The sequence below is a fragment of the Haemorhous mexicanus genome, chromosome 7, assembly GCF_027477595.1.
Source record: "Haemorhous mexicanus isolate bHaeMex1 chromosome 7, bHaeMex1.pri, whole genome shotgun sequence".
Classification (NCBI taxonomy): Eukaryota; Metazoa; Chordata; class Aves; order Passeriformes; family Fringillidae; genus Haemorhous; species Haemorhous mexicanus.
Window position 1 is genome coordinate 20,942,204 of NC_082347.1, and position 23,465 is coordinate 20,965,668.

At 37.6% G+C, this 23,465-nt stretch overlaps 1 long non-coding RNA gene across 1 annotated transcript in view; it reads right to left on the reverse strand.

The window, feature by feature from the left end:
* Positions 1–7,294: 7,294 nt before the first annotated feature.
* The window catches only part of LOC132329822 (uncharacterized), a 58,962-nt gene continuing 42,791 nt past the window's right edge, over positions 7,295–23,465 (reverse strand). The window contains exon 2 of the long non-coding RNA XR_009487196.1: positions 7,295–8,628. This is a non-coding gene — a long non-coding RNA (uncharacterized LOC132329822). The remainder of the gene's footprint in view (positions 8,629–23,465) is intronic.

A 23,465-nucleotide genomic window follows, 5' to 3' on the forward strand; every position in this document is an offset into this window, starting at 1 on the left:
AATATTCTTTGTGGAGATATATTTTTTCCTACCAGGAAAGATCAATTACTACCATCATCTGCTGCATTCTCTCAGTGGTTGAAGTACTCATCTTGAGGCAGAGGAATATGCATCAATTCTCCGATCTGAAAGATTTCAAACCTACAATCCTCATTTTTTACTAGGGTTCTTCAGTCACCTTGATAGTCTAATGTGGGGAAAATCTCCATTTGCTCCTTTGAAGGCATTTCGCTTTGCATAAAAGTGCACTGAGCCAGAAGGAAAGAGAAGGAATCAACAAGGCTGTGGTTACAGTGCTTACCAAAGCCCAGTGTTCAGGTGTCCCAGTCAGTGCCCAGATCTAATCATGTTCCCACCCACTCTCTTCGCCCAAGAAAGAGCTTTAAACATTCCATACAGAAAAGGTAACATTTGCAACATGCCCTTTTCACCCTAAATGGTAATTAGAAGAGATGAGTCTCTTACTCTACTCAAGGGGAAAAAATCCAAATCTCTAGCCACCAAATTACTAAATAAATAGCTAATGGAATAGGCACCTTTGAGTGACCATTTTTCACAGAGAGTAGAAACCACCATGGCATGATGGGTATCAGCAAGCTTTGCCTGACAAGGCTTTACTAAAATGTAAGGTTTCCCACTGCATGCACTGATCACAGAGTAAAGAAAAACTGGTTCTTGTTGTAGAGTTGCCAGCTGTGCAAGTATAAGTATTTCTCCTCTTTGGCCTGTATTTTTATTACTTTGTCCCACCCCATATGGGGCCACTGAAGACCATCCTCACTAACCTGCTCACCACTGCCTAGATCAGGCTACCACTGAAATTCACTGATGGAGATCAAAACAAACCCAGTCAAAATTGTACTTGTCCCTGCATAGTCTTACAAGAAGATTAAGTTAATTTCATCAACTTCTAAAGAGAAAAATAATTGCCTTGAAGTCAGTTTCCATCATGAAATACTTTGAGCTCATGAGTCTGAGAACATTAATAAGATATTTTTTTTCCTATTTCCCCTTCCAATTCCCTTTCTTCTGCAAAATCACAATTTCCTTAAATATATATTGCACCAGCAGGCCGAAGGAATGTGTTCCAGATAAAACAGATGAGTAGAAATAAGTGTAGGGGTTTTTCTGTTTTGGTTTTATTTACTTATTTAAGAAGGATCAGCTGCTAAATACATTTCAGTAGAGGCGTCAAATATTTTATGACAAGAGCTGATCATATTTATAATTATGGTCTTCAGACTGACTTTATGGAGTTAGGGTGAAATGTTATACTTGATCATAAACAGATATCCTACATACATCAATAGGTTTATAAAAAGATCGAGAAAGGAATTTAGACCACATGCAGCAACTAATTTTTCTAGTTTAACTGTAATTTGGTTGAGAAACAAATGGTTGTTGATGTATCTACAAAATAGGTACTGACAAATTCTCTGAGAAAACTGGCTACTCATAGTACCTCCATCTTGTTTTAAATAAACTGGGAAAATGTTATAGCAGGTCTTACCTCCTCAATGACCAGTTAACACTTTTTATACTATTTTAATCTACCTATTTCTAAAGTAACTGAGTAAAAATTGTACAATTTCTTACATAATTAAAGTCAGCAAAAATACTGCTTAACTCTACCCCTACTGATAGTTATACCAGTATAGTTTAATCCCTGTTAGAGAAGGCACTTGTGAATCATCATAGCTGTGTATAAACCAGGTCACAGGTTATGAAAAAAGCTAACTCTGTAAGGGAGAAAAGATTTATTCTAACTAAAACACTTAAACTTGTATAAACAGTGTTCCACATGGTTAATTGTGTTTGCTGGTTAATGGGATTGTGTCAATTTACATTTATACATTCAAGCTATTAGAACTTGCACACACCTGAAGTCCACAATGTAATGTGAAATTCTAGTCAGCCTGAAATCAGTAGAAGTTTTCTAGCAATTCTGAGAAAGGCAGGATTTCTCCTGTGACAGAAAAAGCCCTAAAGCTTACAAATTCTAATTTCAAACATAAGAATATGTAACACAGTTGTACAATTCATGACAATTTGGGAAGGGGCCCGGGAACACCTTGGAGCCAACTATGGGAATTTTGGTTTTCTCTCTCTGATGGTTTAGAGGACAAAATCTGAAGAGGCCATGCAAGATACATCCATGTAAATAGGTAAGAAAGAAAGCATTGAACTCATATACAGGGAAGAGCTGGTTTTAGCCATTGTATCACAGACTCAGACAACATGGAACTGATGCCTGTCAAGATAATAAGAGCACGGGGAGTTTAATCAGCACATCTGTCTGACCAGTCATCTCTCATGTTTTAACATAAGAAATTGTTTCATTTCAGTGATGGGTTAGATGTGTACATTTTTATTTCTTGTATGTTATTTACACAAAAAATGTCTCGTCTAGGTTTTTCCCCAAGAAAATAATAGAATAATACTTTTAACTTAACTAAAAAAACACCAAACCTTAAACTCCTACGAATTAGTAAGAAAATAGAGGACTGTGAATTTGTTCTACAAGTTTGTTTGGTTGTTTATGCTAAGCACCGCTGAAAATATCTACATCTGTTCTGACAGCTAATAATCTTAGATTAAGCAAACCAATAAAAATTAGTTATCAAATAAGTAATTTAGTTCAGCTTTTGTATGCATAGATACATAGACTAGTTTACACACTGAGTACTAGAAGAATAATGTAGTTAGTTGTGCATTCCCGTCTTGAAAACAATTATTGCATAACCATGTCATTTCATCAGCTATTAAATGGTAAACTCACTTGTGCAACATTTTCCCAGTTTTTCTGTATTGCAGGCATTAAAATGAGGGCAGGCATATTTCTGTGAAGTCTCTTTTGATGTATTTTGTAATAGTTTCCTTTTATCTGTTCTAAAGCTCACAACAGTTTTTTTTTCCCCCCCAGAATTAAACTACCCTCTCCACCACACCCACACCACAAGCTGTCCTTAGGAATGCAAGTACATACAATCCTGGAAGTGTAATAATCACCATCTTGCTCATTACCTGGAACCTCCAGGGCTGACTCACAAACCTTTACACCTCGAGTTAAATATCCTAGCAAGCAGCTGTAGCATACTCATATCCGCTGCTGGCCAGATGCGGCCGCAGAGAGGGACGCACAGCACAGTGAACAGTGGGCTACATATGCACACCCACTCAAAAGCAGGTTAAAGATTGGCTAGAGACTAATCCATTTTATAGGCTCAGAAATTGATTTCCAGAGAAGCTGAACTACAGGTGCTCAAGTTCGTAAAAAAAAAAAAAAAAAAAAAAAAAAAAAAAACACCAAAACCAGCCTAACTCTGGTGGTACTGCTAGCAGAGGAAAGCATGGGAAACATGACCTTGGAGTCTGGTATTCCCTAAGTCTGTGTTCACTGTGTGCAGCATGACACAGTTATTTTTTTCCTGGAGTGGTGGCTAAAGGTGTTTGCTTATAACCACAGAATTAGGGACAAAATGGACTGTAAATGTTATCCACAGCGCTAACATTGAGTTATTTTTGGATGGAATGTACAATACACTTAATTAAACCCTCATCAGAACAATATAAGGTGACAAGATATATCTATATACTGATAAGTAGTGAGACTGTTAGAAAGTCAACAGTCGTAGAAATCAGCTCTGGACCAAGTCAGACAAAACTGCTGTAAGTCAAACAGGAAAATAAACAAAGTAAGTGGATCTCTAAACCTTCAAATTCCAGAAAGGCAAACTCTGGTGTAGTTACATCAGCTGGACTGTGGAGTTAATAGGTTGAATAGAGAGCAAAGTCTTACTAATACTTCACACAAAGAATGTTTAAATAGTCAAGAATCTACATTCCAAACACTGTAAAAAGGAAAGAGAAATGCAGAAGAAGGTACTCCGCGCCAAACTGGACTCACTACCACCCCGAGAAGTGTTAGATGTGAAAAGAGAAACAAACAGAACACATGGGCAAAAGCACTTGTGTGTGCTGTGCTCATTGGTCCTTAACTGAGAAGCATGGGGTGAAGTGACAACTGCCAAGAGAGGAACTGTCCTAGGCTTGGCAAAGGATATTAAAATAGATGAAGATATTTTTTCAGTTACATAAATGAAAGAAACCAATGCAGTAAAAATTAAGGATAATACAGGCATGTTCCAACCTTGAATTGATATGTTGTATTCATTTAAATGAGAAGAGCAATACTGAGCATGGGAAAACAACTGATTAAAAAAAAAGGGAAACAACTGATAGGAACAACACTAGAGAATAAAAATCAGATAAGTCAAAAAGAAATCAAATCTGGTGTGGTCCCAGACTATAGGAATTTTGTTGATCTACAACTCAGAATTCTAGAATTTAAGACCACAACAGCAACAAGGCATCTCTACCAAACTTAAACAAAACAAAACCGATACAAGCCAAATACAGACTATTATAGGAATTGAAATATGATGTCTGACATTGATATTTTTCATTCTGCCTTCAGTAATAGAAAAAACTTTACAATAGCAAGTTGAAAGCAACAGCACACAGAAAATAGATAAAAATATTTCAGAGATAGCCTAGGATTATTGAAAGTAGATGACAACACATTAAATTTCCTCTAGATTAAAGACAAACCTCAAATCTACTATGTGCTAAAAAAGCATAAATGGTATAATTTCTCAGTATTAATAGAATGACTGCTAAAACACCATGATTGTGGATCACCACTGTATGGCAGCTGGTGCAACTTCCAACAGAGCCAGGGAAAAGCAATGGTGGTGTGTAAATGTCTGGGAAGAGCTCGCCTGAAATACTGCATTCAATCTAGTCACCTGCATTTGAGAGATTAACCAGACTTAGAGCAGGTAGAGGAGGACTGCTAGGTAGATAAGGGCAATGGAAAGCCTATTTTATAAAATGAGATTAAACAAGCTTGATTTATTTTGTCTATTATAACAAAAGCTGAGAGAGGACAGGACTGCTGTCTAACTTCTAGTTAAAAAGCTGAGAAAGAGAAAAAAACATTAAAAGAGGATTTTGGCATGAGTCCAACTGGACTTTAGCTGGCCATGAATTTTTTTTTTTTTTTTTTTTAAGTGTATGGTGCTAGCTCATGGTTTTTGACTTTATCCCAAGCCAGTGCCAATAGCAAATGGCTCACCAGCAATGTTGTAAAGCAATCACATTCTGTAACAGCCATCCTCTGGGAACAGTGGGAATAAACCACACAAGGATTCTTAAGATAGAGTACAACACACTTCAAAAATAAATTATCCAATGTGACGGCTGTAATAGGGAGGGGAGGACTCAGTAACCCAACGAGTGCTGTCCTGTTCCAAAGCCTTGCACAATGGAAGAGCTGGTAGACAGAATTAAATCTACCATGATAAAAATAACATTTTTTATGACACAAAGAACTGTATTATACCAATGTCGAAGTAAACAACACTATAAAGGCTATTTTCTGTTTTCACACTTAAGCCTCAACTTGTTATTTAGCAACAGAAGAAAGTCACTAAACAACGATGTATAAACAAACACATTACACATAAAAGAGTTAAAGATTTCCCTTCAGAAGGGAAAAGCCATTATGACAAAACTTACTTTTTCCTGTGGAAAACAAGTTATCAACAAAACCCATAGAATCTTAAGTCAAACACATCAACTTTAAAATTTTTTTAACAAAATAAACCTCCCCAAAAGAATTCTTCCATAAAATGAAATACTATACTGCAAGATACACAAATAACAAACAACCTAAAGACTACTCCGATATAAAAATTCAAATCCTTTGTTTTACAGGAAAACAGATCTTTGTGAAAAAAGTTTTCTTTCAATAAAAAAGATAATAACATTTGAACCAAAGAAGACTTAAGCAGGTGATGATTTGTAAAGGGATTTTTCTTGATACGTACTTTAAAAATCCCCAAAAGAAGCTAACACGATGACAAGCATTCCTCAGAGAGAAAAGAAGGAATGGAATTTCAGCGGAGGCACTGACCTGCTGGCAGCCCGGGCGGCGCTGCTGCCGCTCCCGCACCGCGCCCTGCCCGCGGGGCGAGCCCCGGCCCGCGCGGCCCCGGCCCCGGGCGGCCTCTCCTTCTCCAAGGACGGCGGAGCTGCTGCTTCCATCTTCCCAAGCAGCCGAACACCCGCTTCAGGCACCGGCAGCCACGCCTGCGTGCCCTTGGGGCGCGGAGCCCGCTGTGACGAGGGGTGATCACCCCCAGGTGAGCAACTCAAGCCGCTCAGGTTCCCTCAATTTGCCCGACTAGTGCTACTCGGTGGCCCGTTCTGCGGCGGAGCTGCTGCCGGGGCAGACTCCTGGGAGGCTGCCCTACATTCCGGGAGATGCCTGCAGCGGCTGCGCCCAGGGGCTGTAGGGCTCAGGCTGGGTTTTGTCCCGCCAGTGACCGGGGAGTGGGACATGCACATCCTCCCCTTCCTTTCCAGAAACTCCGGCCGATGCCTCACCTGCCTTTGGGCCCTCGCTGCTCAGGGGAGGTGCGAGGGAACCTTCCAGAACCCTCGAAGGTGACAGTGACTCGGGGCTCGTGACGCTTGTTTAAAGAACAAAAACATATCTGAAAAATGAGGAACTCTGTTGACTGGTTCTATTTTGGAAATCTAGAATGACCTCCCCAACAAGAAAACCAACTGGTCTTGGGCTTGTCATTCTTGAAAATGCCGTCACTGAATGTTAGTGTGATGCCTGGTAGCTACAGCCCGCTGTGACATTAAACAAGGATGCAGACTCCTGCCCACAGCATGGCAACTATAAAAGTGATAACAGAACTGATCTCTTCCTTCCAGTCTACTGGGGGAAATACCGGGGGAAAAAATAGAGCTGATCCATCTTCATGGGCTTTCCAGGAATTGCTCTCTGCTGAGAGTACAGCTGGGATGAGTTCACATTAAATATACCTCAACAGCCAGCACCACGTCATTTCTTCTGGGCTAGAAAGTTGACATATAGTGACAACTTTTAGGTGCAATTGAATTAAAAGCTACACTTACTTACTCATTAAAAAGATGCTAATAAAGCCATTCAGTGCGTACTTGAGTTGTTGACACCTGTATCAGAGAGGAGTAAGAAAGTGGAGCTACAAGAACTACACAAAGTAGAAAATGAACTATTTTAAGTACATATTAAGAGTGCCAATGGATATTTTACATCACAAGCAGCAGGTCCCAATTGTACACATTCATTAATTTTGTCCCTTCCTTGAAATGTATAGCTTGCTGTTTCACTTTTCGAAAAAGCAACCAGAGCTAAAATCAGTTACAGAGAAAATTGATAGAAATGTAACAGTGGAAGTTTTGGGGCTTGGACATTAATGTTTTATTAAAGCTTTGAGACAGTACTCATGACAGAATTAGGCAAGCATAGGTGACAAACACAAACAGCATGAAGAAAGAAGTCTTTATGGTTAAAAGGTCTAATAAGGAGGGATTTTTTACTGAACTAGAACAAAGATTTATTTCCTCCCCCTTCCCAAAGAAAAGCAATTAAGTTTTCTTCTCCTGGACTTATATATATAAATTTAATGTCATACTCAAAAACTTCTTTGTGGCAAAAAAAACCCTGTTGCTTTTTGGCAAACAAGGGAGGGAAAAAACTTTTCCTCGCTCCATAGCGTTTATTAGTTTGCTAACAACATTTACCACAAAATATGAAGGATATGCAGTTATAACACCTGCAAAGGACACGAGTAGTAGGCTAATAGGGGCCAGAGCTTGTAAGATGCCTACTCCGCAAACAAATGTGACATTTTCAGATCTGTCAGCTGCATTTAGTAACAGAGATACAGATTTCCTGTAAATGCAAGCAGAGAGAGACTGACAATTCATCTACATACAGAGTTGTGGTGATTTGACTGAGAGCTTGACTGCACATGGAATTATTCAAGAATAAAAGTAGCATGCTTACTGAATAAATGTCTCATGCAGACATGTTTGTTCTAGAATACAAACTAGAATAAGGTAATTATGTATTTGATAAGCTTCTATATGTAGAATAATTTTGTAGGGCTGTGAAAATTAGATTCAGATCCTGCCTCACCGTGAAACAGTTTTCAAGTAAAGTAATATATTAAACTTAAATTTTTGAAAATTTCTTAATTCAGAATTCTGGGAATCCCTTCCAGGTTCTTTTGGTTTGTCTTTTGGTTGGTTTTTTGTTTGTTTGTTTGTTTTCTGTTGAAACTTATTTGTCTTAATTTGATTGAGAACAGGTTTTAAATACATGAAATCACTGCAGATTTCCTGTACTTTTCTTACAAATTTCATGTAATCCAGAGTTTTACCTCAGCTCAAGCCTCTGAAATTTGGATTTATGTATGGCTTGAACCCATGTCCTACAATTCTAGGGATATTCTGACTTGACAGTCTTCCAGTATCAGTTCCACAGCTCCCTAGAGTGAGGATTTCTGGCCCTTCTGTTTACTTATTCCCACACTCCTTCTCTGTATAAGACAGCACATATTCCAGCTGCCTGTGCATCAGCAGTCTCTGGTCAGATGTCTCTATGAAGTGCTAGGAGGATGGAGAATCACATGTGAGTTCCAGTTGCCTTCTGGTGTGAATAAAGCAGAAAGAGCCATTTCAGAAGGGACATCCACACCTGTGGTCTGCAGAAGTTTGTACAGGAAACTGCAAAAGATGTGATAAAATCAATTATTAATCTTTAGCTTGAAAGAATAAAAATTTCAGTATTGAATCCTGCATAATGAAGAGACTGAAACATTTCTAAAATGTTTCTATTTCCTATCTCTGTTGAAAGGACTATGAATATCCTACCTTGTTCTTCCTCACCTCCCAATAAGCCTGAAAATTGCAGTGAAAAGTCTTTAACAGCACTGTGAGTTTTAGAACATAAAAGGAATGGTCCAAGGCAGAACTAGGGAATCTAGACCAATTGATCTCTACATTAGAGGGTTTTCTGGAATGTGACTCTCAGAATCATTGTTTATGGTGTATCACAATATGAAATACCTTAACTTCATGAGGGAGGAAGACATTCCACTTCCTTGGCACCACACTTCTTATGTCATAACCCCTAGCTCACCAAGTTAAAGTGCGCCCAGACGGCTGCAAATCAGTGTTTTAAATATCAGATTATTATTTTTAGCTATACCTAAATTGATTCTTTTTTTTTAAAATCAAAGCTGGAAACATAGCACAAATGTCTGTATACTTCTTACACTTTCACTGTAAAACTTGTCTTACTGCTGCACTGCAAAATGTAGTTTCAGTAGTGGTATCTTTATGGCATAATCTATGCTGTGTCAAAGTGGGTTCAATGAAATCTTAAATTAGGAAGTTCCTTAGTATCTTTCACCACCGGTCTTTCCCCTTTCACAAGGAGAAAAATTGAGATAATGTCATTCATAAAATATAAACACAATTTTAATATTTCTCTACTACTAATTGTTAATGCTTGAGAAATTTTTAAAGAGGAAAAAGTTAAGACATCTGAAGATTCTGTGCAGGTCAAGCATAGCTTGTTCTTGGAGTCCCCTCCTATAACTAATCTGCTGAGCAGACAGCAGCAATGGAAAATCCTTTTAGTATAGGTGCTGTCCAGCTACAGAATTGCAAAACCTTAGGTATAGGGATTAGCATTATTTTAGGAATGATGGAGGGAAGCCTGCATCCAGGGCTTTGCTAATCTTAAAGAGTACTAATGTGTCAGGCTTTTAGTCTGATCCTCTTGTGCAATAGTCACATCTGACAGTACTTTGGGTTTAGGTGTCTTAAATCTACAATAATTACTAGTCTGTCTGTGAGTGAGTAAACTGGCCTGAAACAGCTTTTGGACAAGTGAATGATTAGAGATGAAGTAAAGAAATATTAATTATGTAAAATTATCAACTTTTGGCCTTGCAAGCTGCTTAGTAGTAGAAGGACTTTTTCTGTCTTTCCAAGGATAAAAATCCTCTTGTTCTTTCCTTGCTTTGTTGGGGCTTTGTACCTTAGGTAGGTTTGAGGCAAGTACCCAGATTCCTGTAGAGCAGATAGGGAAAGAATAGGGACATTTTTCTTGGATGACCTATGGCAAGAAATGTCTAAAGACTTGTAATGCAGATTGAACCAGCACTTTTCATTCATCGAAAAACTGAGAACTAGAAAAGAGAAAGAGAGAAGTGAGGAAACAGGGATGAAATTGCAGCCCTTTTCTCTGATGCTGAGCCACAAATTACTGGGCAGAACTGATGGCACAGGAGGATTACCTTACTGCCCCACTAACTCAAGTGCCTGAACCCTGCTCTAACATCTCTGGGTACCTGTGGGTAGTGCTTCACACCCGCAGCCGGGCAGTGACTGACAGATGAGGAACGAGTCCATGAGTCTGTGCAGCAAAGAGCTATTCCTGCTTCTCACCAATTCCCATGCAAGCACTCAACTCCCCACTATCTCTACTAATGAGACCGTGTTGCTGGTTATTAATGTTCCTTTAACACATACTTTTCAACTTGGTTGTTTACTACTGGCAGAAGGGATTCTTGTAATGTTTTACACTACAGTATTTGGTATTTTATTATTAATAAATTAATAAAATTCTAAAATATTTTATGGTGCTGGTTCATGGGCAAAAAGGAAGGGTCATGAAGTCATACCACAAAACTTACAGGATATCCAAACTATTTTATAACGTTAGGAAAAAAAACTCAGTAAATAAACAGTACTCTACAGGAGAACAATACATTCCCTTTCTATTTCTTCATAGAGGTTACCACTCATTGTGAAGATAGGGCACACAGCCCTACAAGGATTACACATCCTTTTTTCAGTGGTGGCAGATGCTTTCTTTTTGCCAGTACTGAACATTTTCTTAGTAGTAGTTTTGACTCTGCATCCAATTTCCAGCTGTATGGATGCAGCATATCAAAATACAGATCACTGTACATTTCAGCATCCTAGCATTATTGGCAGCAGCACTTTTCCTTCTAAAACATTTTCTTTTACTGTTCTGCAACTGTGTTGTTAAGCTTTGTGCTGTATGCTCTCAGTAGACTTGATTCTGTAAAACAGTGATAAAATACACTGTTATTCAGAGAGTAATCTCATAGTCTTGTCCTGATAAATTAAAAAGTTGACCTGAGGACACTGCACCTTCATGTTGAAAGGTTCTCAGTGCCTTTGCAGTCAAATAAGACCTGCATAATAATTAAATAACACCTTTTAGATATCTCATACACAAGTGCTATTGATTAAGATAATGGACTTAACAAAGCTGGCATAGTCTCAGAGTTATTATTTCAGGTATCTTGAAAGCATTCTCTGTTTGTGGCTATACCACATTTATAGCTGCTTCACAAACCCCTGCCACATCACCAATGTTTGCCTTCAAACAGCAAAGTCCTTTAGGTGCAGAAGTCAAGAAAACCAAATTCTGCATAGCAAAAATGTAATTTTATATATCAATACAAATATACACAAAACTTTTAAAGATAAAATTTACTTCAGAACACTTGTTCCATTAATTGAAAAATGGAACATTTTTCCATTAAAAATTGTCTTCAAATAAAATTGAGACTTGAGGGTGGGTGTGGTTTTTGTGTTCTGGCTAGCAAAACCAGTCAGTTGAGAAATAAACATATTAAAAATCCTTTAAATCAGAAAGATGTTTATACTAACTCTAATAATAGTTGCATTCTCTTATGAGGAACAACTGACACATTGTACTGCTTGACTTGGGTTTGCAGTACCTTTATGAGTTCAAGAGAAAAAAAAGACTCTTCCACTCTATTCCAGGTTGCAGCCAGACTTTGTATGAAATGGGCCTGTGAAGGTTAAGTCCCAACTCAGCCACGTGATTTTTAGCTCATAACAGAACTGCTCAGCATAAAATCCTCTTTTCTTGGAGTATTTTTTCAAAGATGGATTAAAAGAAAATGGGATGTTTATTTTAAAGCTCTGTAGCTATTCTAGGAAAATTGAGAGAAATCCTCTGCTCATGAAACAAGTGCACTGTTAACAGGTACTCCCTTCACTGTATAGGCTTCTTAGTGATACTCCCCCTTTCCCCCAGAAATCACCAACAACACTGGAAAACACCTTATGGCTACTGCAGGGTAAAGACTGGCATCTGGTTCTGGTCTGCAATATTGTTTTGATAAGATCAAAGCTTTTGCATTACTGTCAGGAAGCAGCAAGGGCAGCTGCTCTCCCAGGCAACAGGGAGCCAAGGGTAATGTCACCAGGGCAGGTTCCTCGCTGTCCCAGTGAGGAAGCAGGGCAGGACCATAGACAGCAGCTGATATTCTACCAAGAGCTCAGACAGTTAGACAAGTTTGTGCTGATGAGGGAAATCCATGGTCAAGCTGGAAGTTTATCTGCAGGTCAGGATCAGACTGAGTGAGAGCAGCTGGAATAATGACCTCTGAGCAGGTTTGTAGTAAAAAAGTGAGGTCAAGGCCATCAGCCCATGGGTCAGGCTCAGGATCAGTGGGGCCCGTGACCATGGTCCTGCTCAGGCAGGGACTGAGGAAGTTCCAGACCACCTGTGATCTCCCCCAGAGCCTTTCCCCCCTAGGCTCTGGGGGAGACCACAGGTGAAGTTTTTGAGCTGTGAGGGCTCTGACAACTACAGAGTAGACAACTGTCAAACAAACAAACTCATGTCATGTGGGGCCTTCAAAACTCCTTAGAGATACTAAGAATTTTACCTTGTGATGTTTGAAGGCTTTCTAGAGATAAAAGAGTTATCCCAGAGTTGTCATGTTCCCTGAAAAAAGTATTAGTTTTATCATTCCTGTATATTATTTAAACCTGACTTACTGCTTCCATTCAAACCCAAGCTAATTTGCCATTGAAAGAAGAATGGAAAATGAAAATCATTAACCTATAGAGACAGATTTATAATTCAGCATCGGTTCTATTCCCAAAAGGCCTCTTCTTGCAAATAGTACCTCATACAGAACGCACAAAAGTGGAAGTTTTAGTCAATTAAGTTTGTTTAAATGGCATTATGGGGGATAAGCCCCAGCTGTTTCAGAAAGTGTTATCCTAGTGTTCAGAGACCTTGTACTTAGGCAGTCAGCCAGAATCTATCACCATGGATTCACAACAATCAAGGCCTTGACAAGTTTTATGTCTAAAGAAAACCAGTTAGTCAATTAATGGTTAAAGACTTCAAAACATCTTTTTGTTAGTATGACACTGATTCAAAAGATAAAAGACTAAGGAAATCTTTTCAATACTTTTCTGTTCTTTTCCCCAAATCTTCTGAGGAGGAGGAATGACAAAAAAAAAAAAAAATCCAACCACAAATCCTGCTAGAACACATAATAGTTAACTAGTAGCCAATCGTTTAGAGTAACACTTCCATCAGAATTAGTACATTTCCTCTAAAACAGAAAGGAACTTTCAATGGATTTTACAGTTTCAGACTTCAGTCTCTTCTTTAATTGGATGTGGCCATTTAATTTTGAATGAAATAGTTTTTCTTTTATTGCATTCTGATACATGCCAGCTTTGACAGAGAAAGCCAGCAACATAATGCTCATATGGCACATTAAGAGGCACACTCTGTTGTGGCTTTGCACTTCAGAGACCCTAAATTCTACAAAACTTGTTCATTAAAAGGCTTGACTACAGCAGTCTCAATAATTGAAGGAGGCACAATTGCTTTTTTGCAAAACCTATTTTTGAACTCTATGAAGGGAGAAAATAACAAATTATCTGCCCCAATTTCTCTTCATATTCTTTAGCTAGCTCAATCAGACATAGCTACACTTATTGCAGGTGCTCCTCAATGAAATTCTGTGGCCCCAGTAATAAGGAATATCAGACTGCATCATCACAGAGATTTTGCTCATCCTGAAATCTAACAAGATATCTTTTAGGAATCTGTATTTCTTCAGAAAATACATGGTTCTGATGCCTAAAGTTACTCAGAACTCACCACTCTAAGTGCCATTGAGCAGACACTAAATATTTCAGTGAGGCTCACCATGGTCATAATGCAAGTACATACATACACACTGCCTTGTAGATTTTCCTTGCTTGTGACTTTGACCATTCTCAGCAGCTATTTGGATGCCTTCTAGAACAGCCACAGATTTAGGAAGTGCCAGTTCCTAGGAATCTCTCAAAGAAAATGTTCACCCAGTACATGCCTGCACAACTGTGCTGACATCAGCAAGCCTTTTCGTGAACATAAATTTTTTGCCGAAGGAAAAGTCAGTGCTTTCTCTTAGTGGCCTAAATTTGGGAAATTATACTTTCTGGGATTAGTGTTCAAACAGAAAAGTGCTAGCACATCACTGGACACAATTTTCAGCTGAAATTCTGCAGTCCGATGAAGTCCTCAGCAGCAGTACTGGCTTCCAAAACACCAGTTTTCTTGGTACCCAAGAGCCCCAGCTATGCAGATGACCTTGAATATACAATTTAGATGTTCAAATGCAGTGAGTGCATCTGCAGACCTTGCCTGAGCTTTAAGATAAGATCCAAAACCAGGGGAATAATGTATTCTCCTACATGAGTCAACACCAGTCTGGAGAATTCTTTGGCCTAAAGCTACCCAGGATCCTACTACTGAAGACCAAATTTTTAAAAAAAAATTATTTTCAGGTTAGTTTGCTTCCTTTGACAGTGAACAAATCTGCAGTAAAACCAATTCTCCAGTGGCAAAGTATTGCACAGATTTTCCTCTCTCCACTCAGAGAATCAACTTCTGTTACTTAATTGCATCCATCTGAATAATTTTAAACCCGTCTTTTACTTTTTTTCCTGTCCAAGTTCAATAATTGTTATACTTGAAGGCACCTGCAGAGAAGATTGATGAATCATCTTCCAGCAGCCATCAACTTTCTGAATGTATAATTTGTTCATTCAGGGTTCAGTCACAGAGATCAAATAGTCTCTTCACTCATACCACAGTAGCAGCTTTATCAGTAAGGTAGACACAGATGTGTTCCACAGTTGCCACCATTTTCAGAAAAAGAACCACAAAGCATGAACCGGGATTCATTATTTAAATAGATTCCCCAAAGAGTTTAAGGAATGGTAAAGGGCAGACTGGGGACAGCTTGTGTGGGAATTAAGAAATTACATGTCCTTTGTACTTTTTCCCAAGGTAACATAAACAGTGGCTGCTAAAGTTCAAGGAGATGACTTCATCTATGCAGGTTAAAGGTGTTCTTTTCCACAAAACTACTATCACAACCTGGCTGATAGCCTCTCCACCTCGCAGCACTAGCAAGGGATTTTCTTCTGTGCATAAATTACACTAAATTAACCATCCCTGGCAGGTCAGTGGTAAAATTATTTATTTTCAGTGAAGCCAGCAGTTGGGATTTTCAAGGGCATTTTTCTTTCAACAGGAATAGCAATGAAATAATGTTTACCCTGAAAAATTCTGCCCTTGCATTTCCATTTTGGCTAGAAACCAAATTGTTTTCAAAAGGTGCAGCTCATCAAGAGAGGGAGCCTTTGTTTAGTTTAATTTCAAAGTTATTAAATATAAAACTGTGAAACTGCAGTAAAAACATTTCAGCCACTTAAGCAAGGATGCAAAATATTACCAAATTTTTCCTGAAGCGATGAAGATTTAAAGCATGGTTTCCTATTTTTGCCTTTTCTTTTTGTCACAGCAATTAAATTACTCTTTTGTGAAAAAAAAAAAGGAAACAAAACAAAAGACATACACATCCCTCTGTTTTCACGGATATGTTTTCATCAACTCAGGTCTAGAGCTATTTAGAAAACAGGAGAAAATGTTTATCACTGTTTTAATTTGATTAGTTAAATGTTGCTGGAAAAATCAACACTTCAATGTGTTGAAAATGTGAAACATTTTCATTAATTTTACAAATGTCAACAGGGACTGGTTCTGCAAAAAGGGGGGAAGATCTATGCCCAGCAGCCACAATGTATTGGAAAACTAAATCAATTCAGTATATCTGTCCCCAAACAGAACCAAATAGAACTGAGTTGCAACCATTAGAGTTGTGGCCTCTTTCTAAATCCAAAGCATGAACTCTCCTGAAAGAGTCCCCTTTCCAAAATGCATCATGCATCAACCATTGAAAACAAATGAGAAAAAGGCCTGGATTTTCAAATGACATGACACTGGCCAACCAGAAAAGCCGAGTCATGAATCATTTGTAAAAAAAATTTGACTTTGGTCATTGCTACAACACATTTGGAAATCCTTGGATACTCTAGGCCTGTATATATAAATGGATACATACACATGAGTACAGTTCCTCTTGGGGTTCCTGCTTCTTTATCTGCCAGCTGAAATACTTTGAGGTGAGAGGGGAGTTTTGCTAAGGGAAAAAGGTTCACAGATCTGCTATAAAGTTCACAATCACTTTTGACCATATTATAACCCAGCAGAATTCACATGTAAGCAAACTTGATGTGTTTGTATGAAGTCCACTGAGAACCAACTTGGGGGGATTAAAAAAAAAGGGAGAATAAAAATAACTAAAAGAAATTCCATTCTATTATAATAAAATACCCAAGTTGAGCTAATTATTTAAGCATGCTCTTCAAAAGAAATATAAAAGCTTTAATTAAAACTGCACACATGAACCAAGACTTAATCAACTACAGTTATCAAATTCAACTAGTGGTAAGCCACAAGCTCTGAAAGGTCCCATTTGGCTGATAAATGCAACATTTTTTAATATGTACAATAAAAATAGCAATATCATTTAATGTGAAATGTGAAAAAATTATTGCAACAAAGTGACCCTTGCTCCCAAGCTGAGAGTTTGGCCATGGTCCTCCACTCACTGAGACTGTGAGCATGGTCTCTCCAATACATCTGATTTACATGGTGTGAGTGTGCCTTTTTGTATAGAAAATTTTAGCACACAGCAATCTCTGATGGCTGATTACCACCCTCCCTCTCTCCTTTCCTTTATGACTGGGTTTATAATGAAAACGTTGACACAGCCTTAACTATGGCAACATTAGCATTTGCCATTATAATTAACAGATTCTTTTTTTTTACCTTTGTGATTTACATGCATATATTCTTCCCATTGCAGTAATTACAGATGGTATAGCTTGTAATATATACTATCCCTGAACAAGAAATACATTCTTTTTGGAGTATGTCTCTGATAAATTCTATTTAAATATAAAAGGTAATAGGCAGAAAATGTAGTTTGCTTACAAGTTTCCTTTATGGTTGTTTGACTGTCACTTTTCTGCAGATTTATGATAATCATCCTTGCAACAAAAACGTTTACTTCACTGTCTAAATAATAAGGTAATTTGTTACAGCTAATTACTCAAGTGCTTCCTTAATCTCAATTAAAAGATTCAGGCTTATTTTCTACATTTCTGCAGCAGTAAGCTCCAGAATATCTTGTTAATGTATTCCCAATCACATATTTGTTAAGGAATGCATGGTCCATGCAAAACTGAAACGCTAAAATACATAGCTGCAATCTTAAACAATGATTTATTGTGACATGGGATGTGGGACATTTCCACAGCTTTTGTGATTGCAGTAATGAAGCTGTAAACCAAATAGCATGAAATGAAGCAAGGCCTTACAATTTAATCAGCTCGTAAACAGATCTACTGCATCAAGCAAATGACATTATTATCCATCCGAAGTAAATCATGCTAATCTCAGGAGATAAAATCAACATCATTAATGGTCACATGTCATATTCATCAACACTAAACCATCCCTTTTGACAGATTAATCCTAACTACAGCTCCCACGATGTATGGTAATAGGGCTTGTAGCATACATTTCATTCAGCAGTAAGGCTAACCAGCACTCTTAGTCTGCTATTACAAATAATTTTTTTATTGATTTACATATTTTAAAATGCATTTAAGGTGAGGTACCATTAAAAATCCTGTCACTATCACATATTTCTTCCTCACATTCTCAGCCTGTATTAATAGAAACTAAACACCGTATGCCATATAAATACTTTCTTTAACACACTGTTAGTGGTAATTAAAGAGTTCTGCCTGTGTTTTTCATTCAGCAATGAAAATATTCACCCTTTTTAATAGGGTTTAAAGAATTATTGATACTATTATTCTAATATCTCATTCATAGCGTACAAGCGCATAAGGCCCCTGGTCATGGATCAGGGCTCAATCAAGCCAAGTAGGATCCTGAAGACTTTATTTTCTGTTATCCCACCATTAATAGAGCATCAAAAACCCAAAGATGCATTTATAATATTCACTTTTCATTGCAGTTTAATATATCCTGCAGACTGGTGGTGTATTTTTGCTCTGACTCCAGCTCCTGCATACTGCCTATTTGTTCCAAACACAAAATATATTTATTTATCATGGAACTGACCCTGTATGAATGCTTTTGAAAAGTGTCCACTATTCAAAGTGTCACTTTCCTTGAACAGGCACTGAATTATATTGACAGGCACATTATCAAGGGCTGCTGACTGACAGAATGAATGACTGCGGCTCCATGCCGCATTGCCAATCATTGACTGAGTGGGTGCAAAAATTATCTACAACCTTTGGAGATCTAAAGGACTCTGAACTATGGCTAGAAAAGAAGATAGATACAAGTGATTTACTTGCACAGCATTTATCAACTTAGTACAAACATCTCAACTATTGCCCAAACTACTTCACTAATGTAGTAATTCATTAACGGTCTATTCTCTTTCCTGAAACTATTTTTTTAACATCTCTTTTATGCAATTTTTAATGTCATGTTATTTAATACGTGTTTATCTTTCACCAGGGAAATGGTTGTGGTAATAATTTGAAAAGCAACCACTGCCCCCTGCATTTTTTTTAGGCCAGTGTGGGTTAAGATGCATCTTAGTAAGGTTATTAGGGCAAAGCAAAAACAATATTGGAGACTGCCTGTGGCTGATGTGTAGCAATCAGTAAGTCTGGTTAAGAGAGAAGGGAGAATGCTTCCTGGACTGTGCTAGGGTTTTAGGAAAACACTAAACTAACCATAAAAGCATTTCATTTACTTGCCAAAATAATTTGCCAGATGTGTTCTTGATATTTTTGATTGAGGTAATGGCAGCTTGAAGAAGAAGACCACAAAATTCTACCTTATCTATTGACTAGAAAAAAAAAGAGGTAATAAAATATTTCACTAAGTGCATTAATTTCAAAACCTCAAAGCACTAATGTCAAATTTACTGGAATCCACTGACCTTTAAATAGCTTTTAAAGATTTTACGACTTAGATTGTCACATTACTTACCAAGAATCCTTAAGAAGCAGTTTTTTCCATCTATGGTGTGTTTTTAATGTTGAGGTTGTGAAGAACTTCCCTTTTCTGCCACTGTCCTTTTTACTCTCACTGCTCCCATACTTGATGCTCTGCCTAACTAATTACTTAATCTTTGACAAGCTGCAGATATCTGTGGTGCTTATCAGTGATTGTGGTTAGAGGACTAAAAAAATCACTGATGAGGAGGAACAAAAAGCCCCATCTTTCTTACAGGTTTTTTGTGCTATTGCATACTGTAGTGAGAGGAGGGTGTCATTGAGCTGGTATTCCTTCAGAACTGTGTCCTGGTACCTCCCAGACATGTCTGCTCTTCAAAGGTTTACTAGTAAAGCCAAGATGAAAGCAATCTGTATTTTAAGGCATATGGTTTAGGTAAGCAAAAGAAACAAACCTGTTTCGCAAGCCATGCCTGAAAAACTGGCAACGGAATTTCCTGGCGGTATAAGCACATACAAAGTAGAAATTTTGCCAGCAGAGCTAAGATGCAATGAATGTAGAACAAAAAAATTGTCTCAACAGAGCTGTGAGAGCAAAATATTCCTGTGTCGACCAAGTCCTAGGAAGAGATGTCATAAGCAAAAATAATCATGTTCTGAAAAGGGATGGATTGTCTCACTTTAATCAGCAAGAAATGAAGGAACAAAGCCATACAGTGGGCAAAAGACAGCAAGAGTGCCTCTAACAGCTTGCTTACATGCATTTCAGGAGTATGGATTAGGATCACCATTAAAAGGATAAGGATAGTCCCATAGGACTAGCAGATAATTAAGAGTAAAAAAAATGTATTATTTTTATTCCTAGTATTTGATCCTCCCAGTTTAGTTAATATCTGAAAAAACCTTCCTTGAAAATTTTGTAGAAGGTATTTAGCAGTACAACTCACATAGTGAGTTTAAAATACATCATCTTAAGTATTTTTTTATCAGACTGTATCCGAAATACCATTAACTAATGATATAATTACAGAGAACTTACTAATCCATTTTTTTCATTTTTGAAACACGGCTGTAATAGGAAGATGTGCTTGTTTTTTAATAAATCCTTAATAATTTAATAATTATATTCTATTAGTTTAAAGAGATACACATTGAAATTATGCCAGTAACTGGTTTAGTTTCAAAATGGTAAATCATGTTAAGATAGAAAGATTTTTTTTTTGTTTGAAAGAAGTCATGACTTAAAATATTGTATTATTTCAGTTGCATGCACATGATTCTAATTATCGATCATCCAAAATAAACTCTACTTTATAGGCATTTATTTGAAAGCAGACAAGCTAAAAACTTGCTCTAAAAAAACCTATGGAAGAAAAGATTAAGAACAGAAAACATTCTAATTTTTATGTATATATGTTTTTCCAGTTTAAGTTCAGTGCAACTTAAGTCAATCTGTTAAGCAGTTTGTTGCTTAATAGTTTTAAAACTTTGCTATCAAAGTTTTAATGCTAGTAACATTGCCAATTGCAAGCCAAAACTATTACTTGAAGGAATGCACAACTGATTACCAAGGAGATTACTGTTCAATAGTTGAAAATAATAAAGACAACTAGAAGATGTGGGCTACCCAACACTGACTGATAAAGAAGGCTGCATTCTCCAGCATCTAAATGTACTCTGAAGGCCATTCAAAGTAACATACAATGAAGTTAGCATTTTACTACCATGATGCACTGGTGAAAATGTTGGTGGAATATGCAGTGTATTTTAGCTCCCAAATGTCTCTCCAGTATTTGAATTTGTCTCAGGTTTGTAGTAAGTAGTAAGCCAAAAATCATTGCTTGCTCATTAACTAGCACGAAATAAGTCGAAATGCAGAGCACTTTGGAAAGCCAATGTAAAGGATCCAGGCTGAAGCATCAGTTAGAATATATGAATGATTTATATTATTATAACACAACAAAAAAAGCACTAAGAAGCCACGTGAATTAGCATAAGCTAGATATACAGAGCTCAATTTGGAACATCATTGATACAGTGACCGCCTCCACCCCCCTCAAAGGAATATGCCTCTAATACATATTTAGTGGCATGGCAGCATTAGCTCAAGAAGTTACCAAGGCAAGAGAGACCTTATGAAGACAGCAAAGAACTCCTGACAGCTGCTTTTCCTTTTAGCATTTGGCATGTATATTTTATAGTATGTTTTTGCACCTATGCGGTGACAGATTGGTGCCTGCTTTATGATCCACATTATTTCCTTCAAACCAGCTTTTCCTGATGAGTAATACACATTGCCACTGTTTGGGTCAGATAGATGAAAACCCTAATTTTGTAGGTGACACCTTCATTTTCATACCAGCTGACTGTACAGTTTCTTATTTACAGAGACAAAGGTCATTATGAATGGTAGGAAGGGGAGCAGTACCAGATCTGCAAACTTTAATCTAAGGAAATGAGAAAACACTTTTTTATACTCACTGTATATAAACAGACAAAATACATGTAGCTCACCAGCAAGAAAAGTTAGCCCCTTTTATTTCTCATCCACAAACTGAACAGTGTCAGAAGCATGGGCTTCAGCATACAATCTATCAGCTTTAATTTTCTCATGTTGAAAGAGAGAAATCCAGACTGAAGAGTAAAGAAAAAACATCCTTTGTTAGAGCAGTATTATAAAAAAGACATAAAACTACGAAAAATTTATTAGTGCACTCTTGACTTCAAAGTCTCCTTTCAAAGTCTTCTGCCTCCTACCACATTGTCAGAGATAAATCACACAAGCATAGGGATACTTACAGCTAGTTTAAGGCTCAGTAAAGACAAGAAGGTGGAACAAAACTCAGATTTTTGTACTCTTATACAACTTTTGACATAAGGTTAGTTAACTTTGATTTTTTTGTTTTAGAAAAATCACTTGAAAAAGGCCTACCTGTGCTCCTTTGTTCTCCTCCTTTTTTAACTTCCTTCTCAATGTCATTTCTTATGCCAGAGGAAAAAACCAGTTTATTATTGCATCTTCATACACACACAAGATTATAAAAGCATGTTGATCCATTTCTTAGCTGTTAACAGTGGAGCTGGAAAACTCTGCAAACACTTTTTGGTACTGTTTGGATTTTAAAAGGGTCTTTAACAAACAAAATTGAAAAGACTAATTGGCTTCAATGGATTAGCCATGTCTATCTTAAAAACAATTTTGAACTTACATGCACATTCCAAAAAGCAATCGTCAAAACAACACCTTTATAATAAAAAAATATTATTTATATGTGTGATGCATGCTCCTTTAGCAGCCCAGTTAATTTTCAGTTTTATGTAATACTCAGAGGGAACTTGAGTATTCGAGGTCTGCATTCTTAACTGAATCCCAGTGGGAAGATCAGATAGCATCTGGCCTTTGTGAATCAACACAGAGTGACTGCTGGGAAGGAAAGGGTAGTTCTCTGTTCCTGTTTACTTTTGAACAGAACAATATAAATAGTGACCAGAACTACTTCCTCCTTGCTTCACCTGCAGAAGGTAATGCAGTGGCTTTGGCTTGTAAGTCTTTCAAACAATCTAGTGAACTAGGCAAACACAAAAGTGTTGATTCATTAAGTGCCATCTCAGCTCTTGGGATTCCTTGGGAAACAATGCCTGAGTTACCAGCGTTAATTCATCACAAAGTTCCCAAGGTAGGGCATCTCCTACATATCCCTTCCCATCCCCTGCCATGGAGGCATTCCACCTCTGTGGAAAGACCTAGCCTACAACCCAACCAAAACCAGCTCAGTCTGACTTGCAGATGCCAGTGTTCAACTTTGGTTAAAGAAGTTCTGTTGTAAATAGAAAACATTTTGACTAAAAGCTGTCAAATTGCAGCAAGTAGCATAGTCACCAGGCTTTATTCAAAGTCATTTTGTAGAGGGAAAGAAAAAAAGCCTTCAAGGGGATCATATGAGTCATGGGATTGGGTTTCCGGGGGCTCTTAGGGATTCTTTTCGACCAAGAGTTTTCTAACACTGTTAGAGCAGGGGCTGTGTGAAACTCAGCAATTTTGACTGTCATGCTATTTTTCAGTTCCAGCTTTCATCACTTTGTGCCTTTTGGGTCTAACTTTGCCTCCACTTAAGTGGTTGTCAATGTAGAATAAATCACATGAAGAATACTTAGGGCCATGTTCTGTGCCCAGCCCACATAATAGAGGAAGGAATGAAATCCTCAGAAATAAAGGGGTATACTCTTCTCCTCAGAATGACTATTAAAATTCTGGAGAACAAACTGTTACACCGAAGATGAGAAATACTTGTTTTCTCTAGCATGTACTAGATTCAAATCTGACAGGACTCACAGAC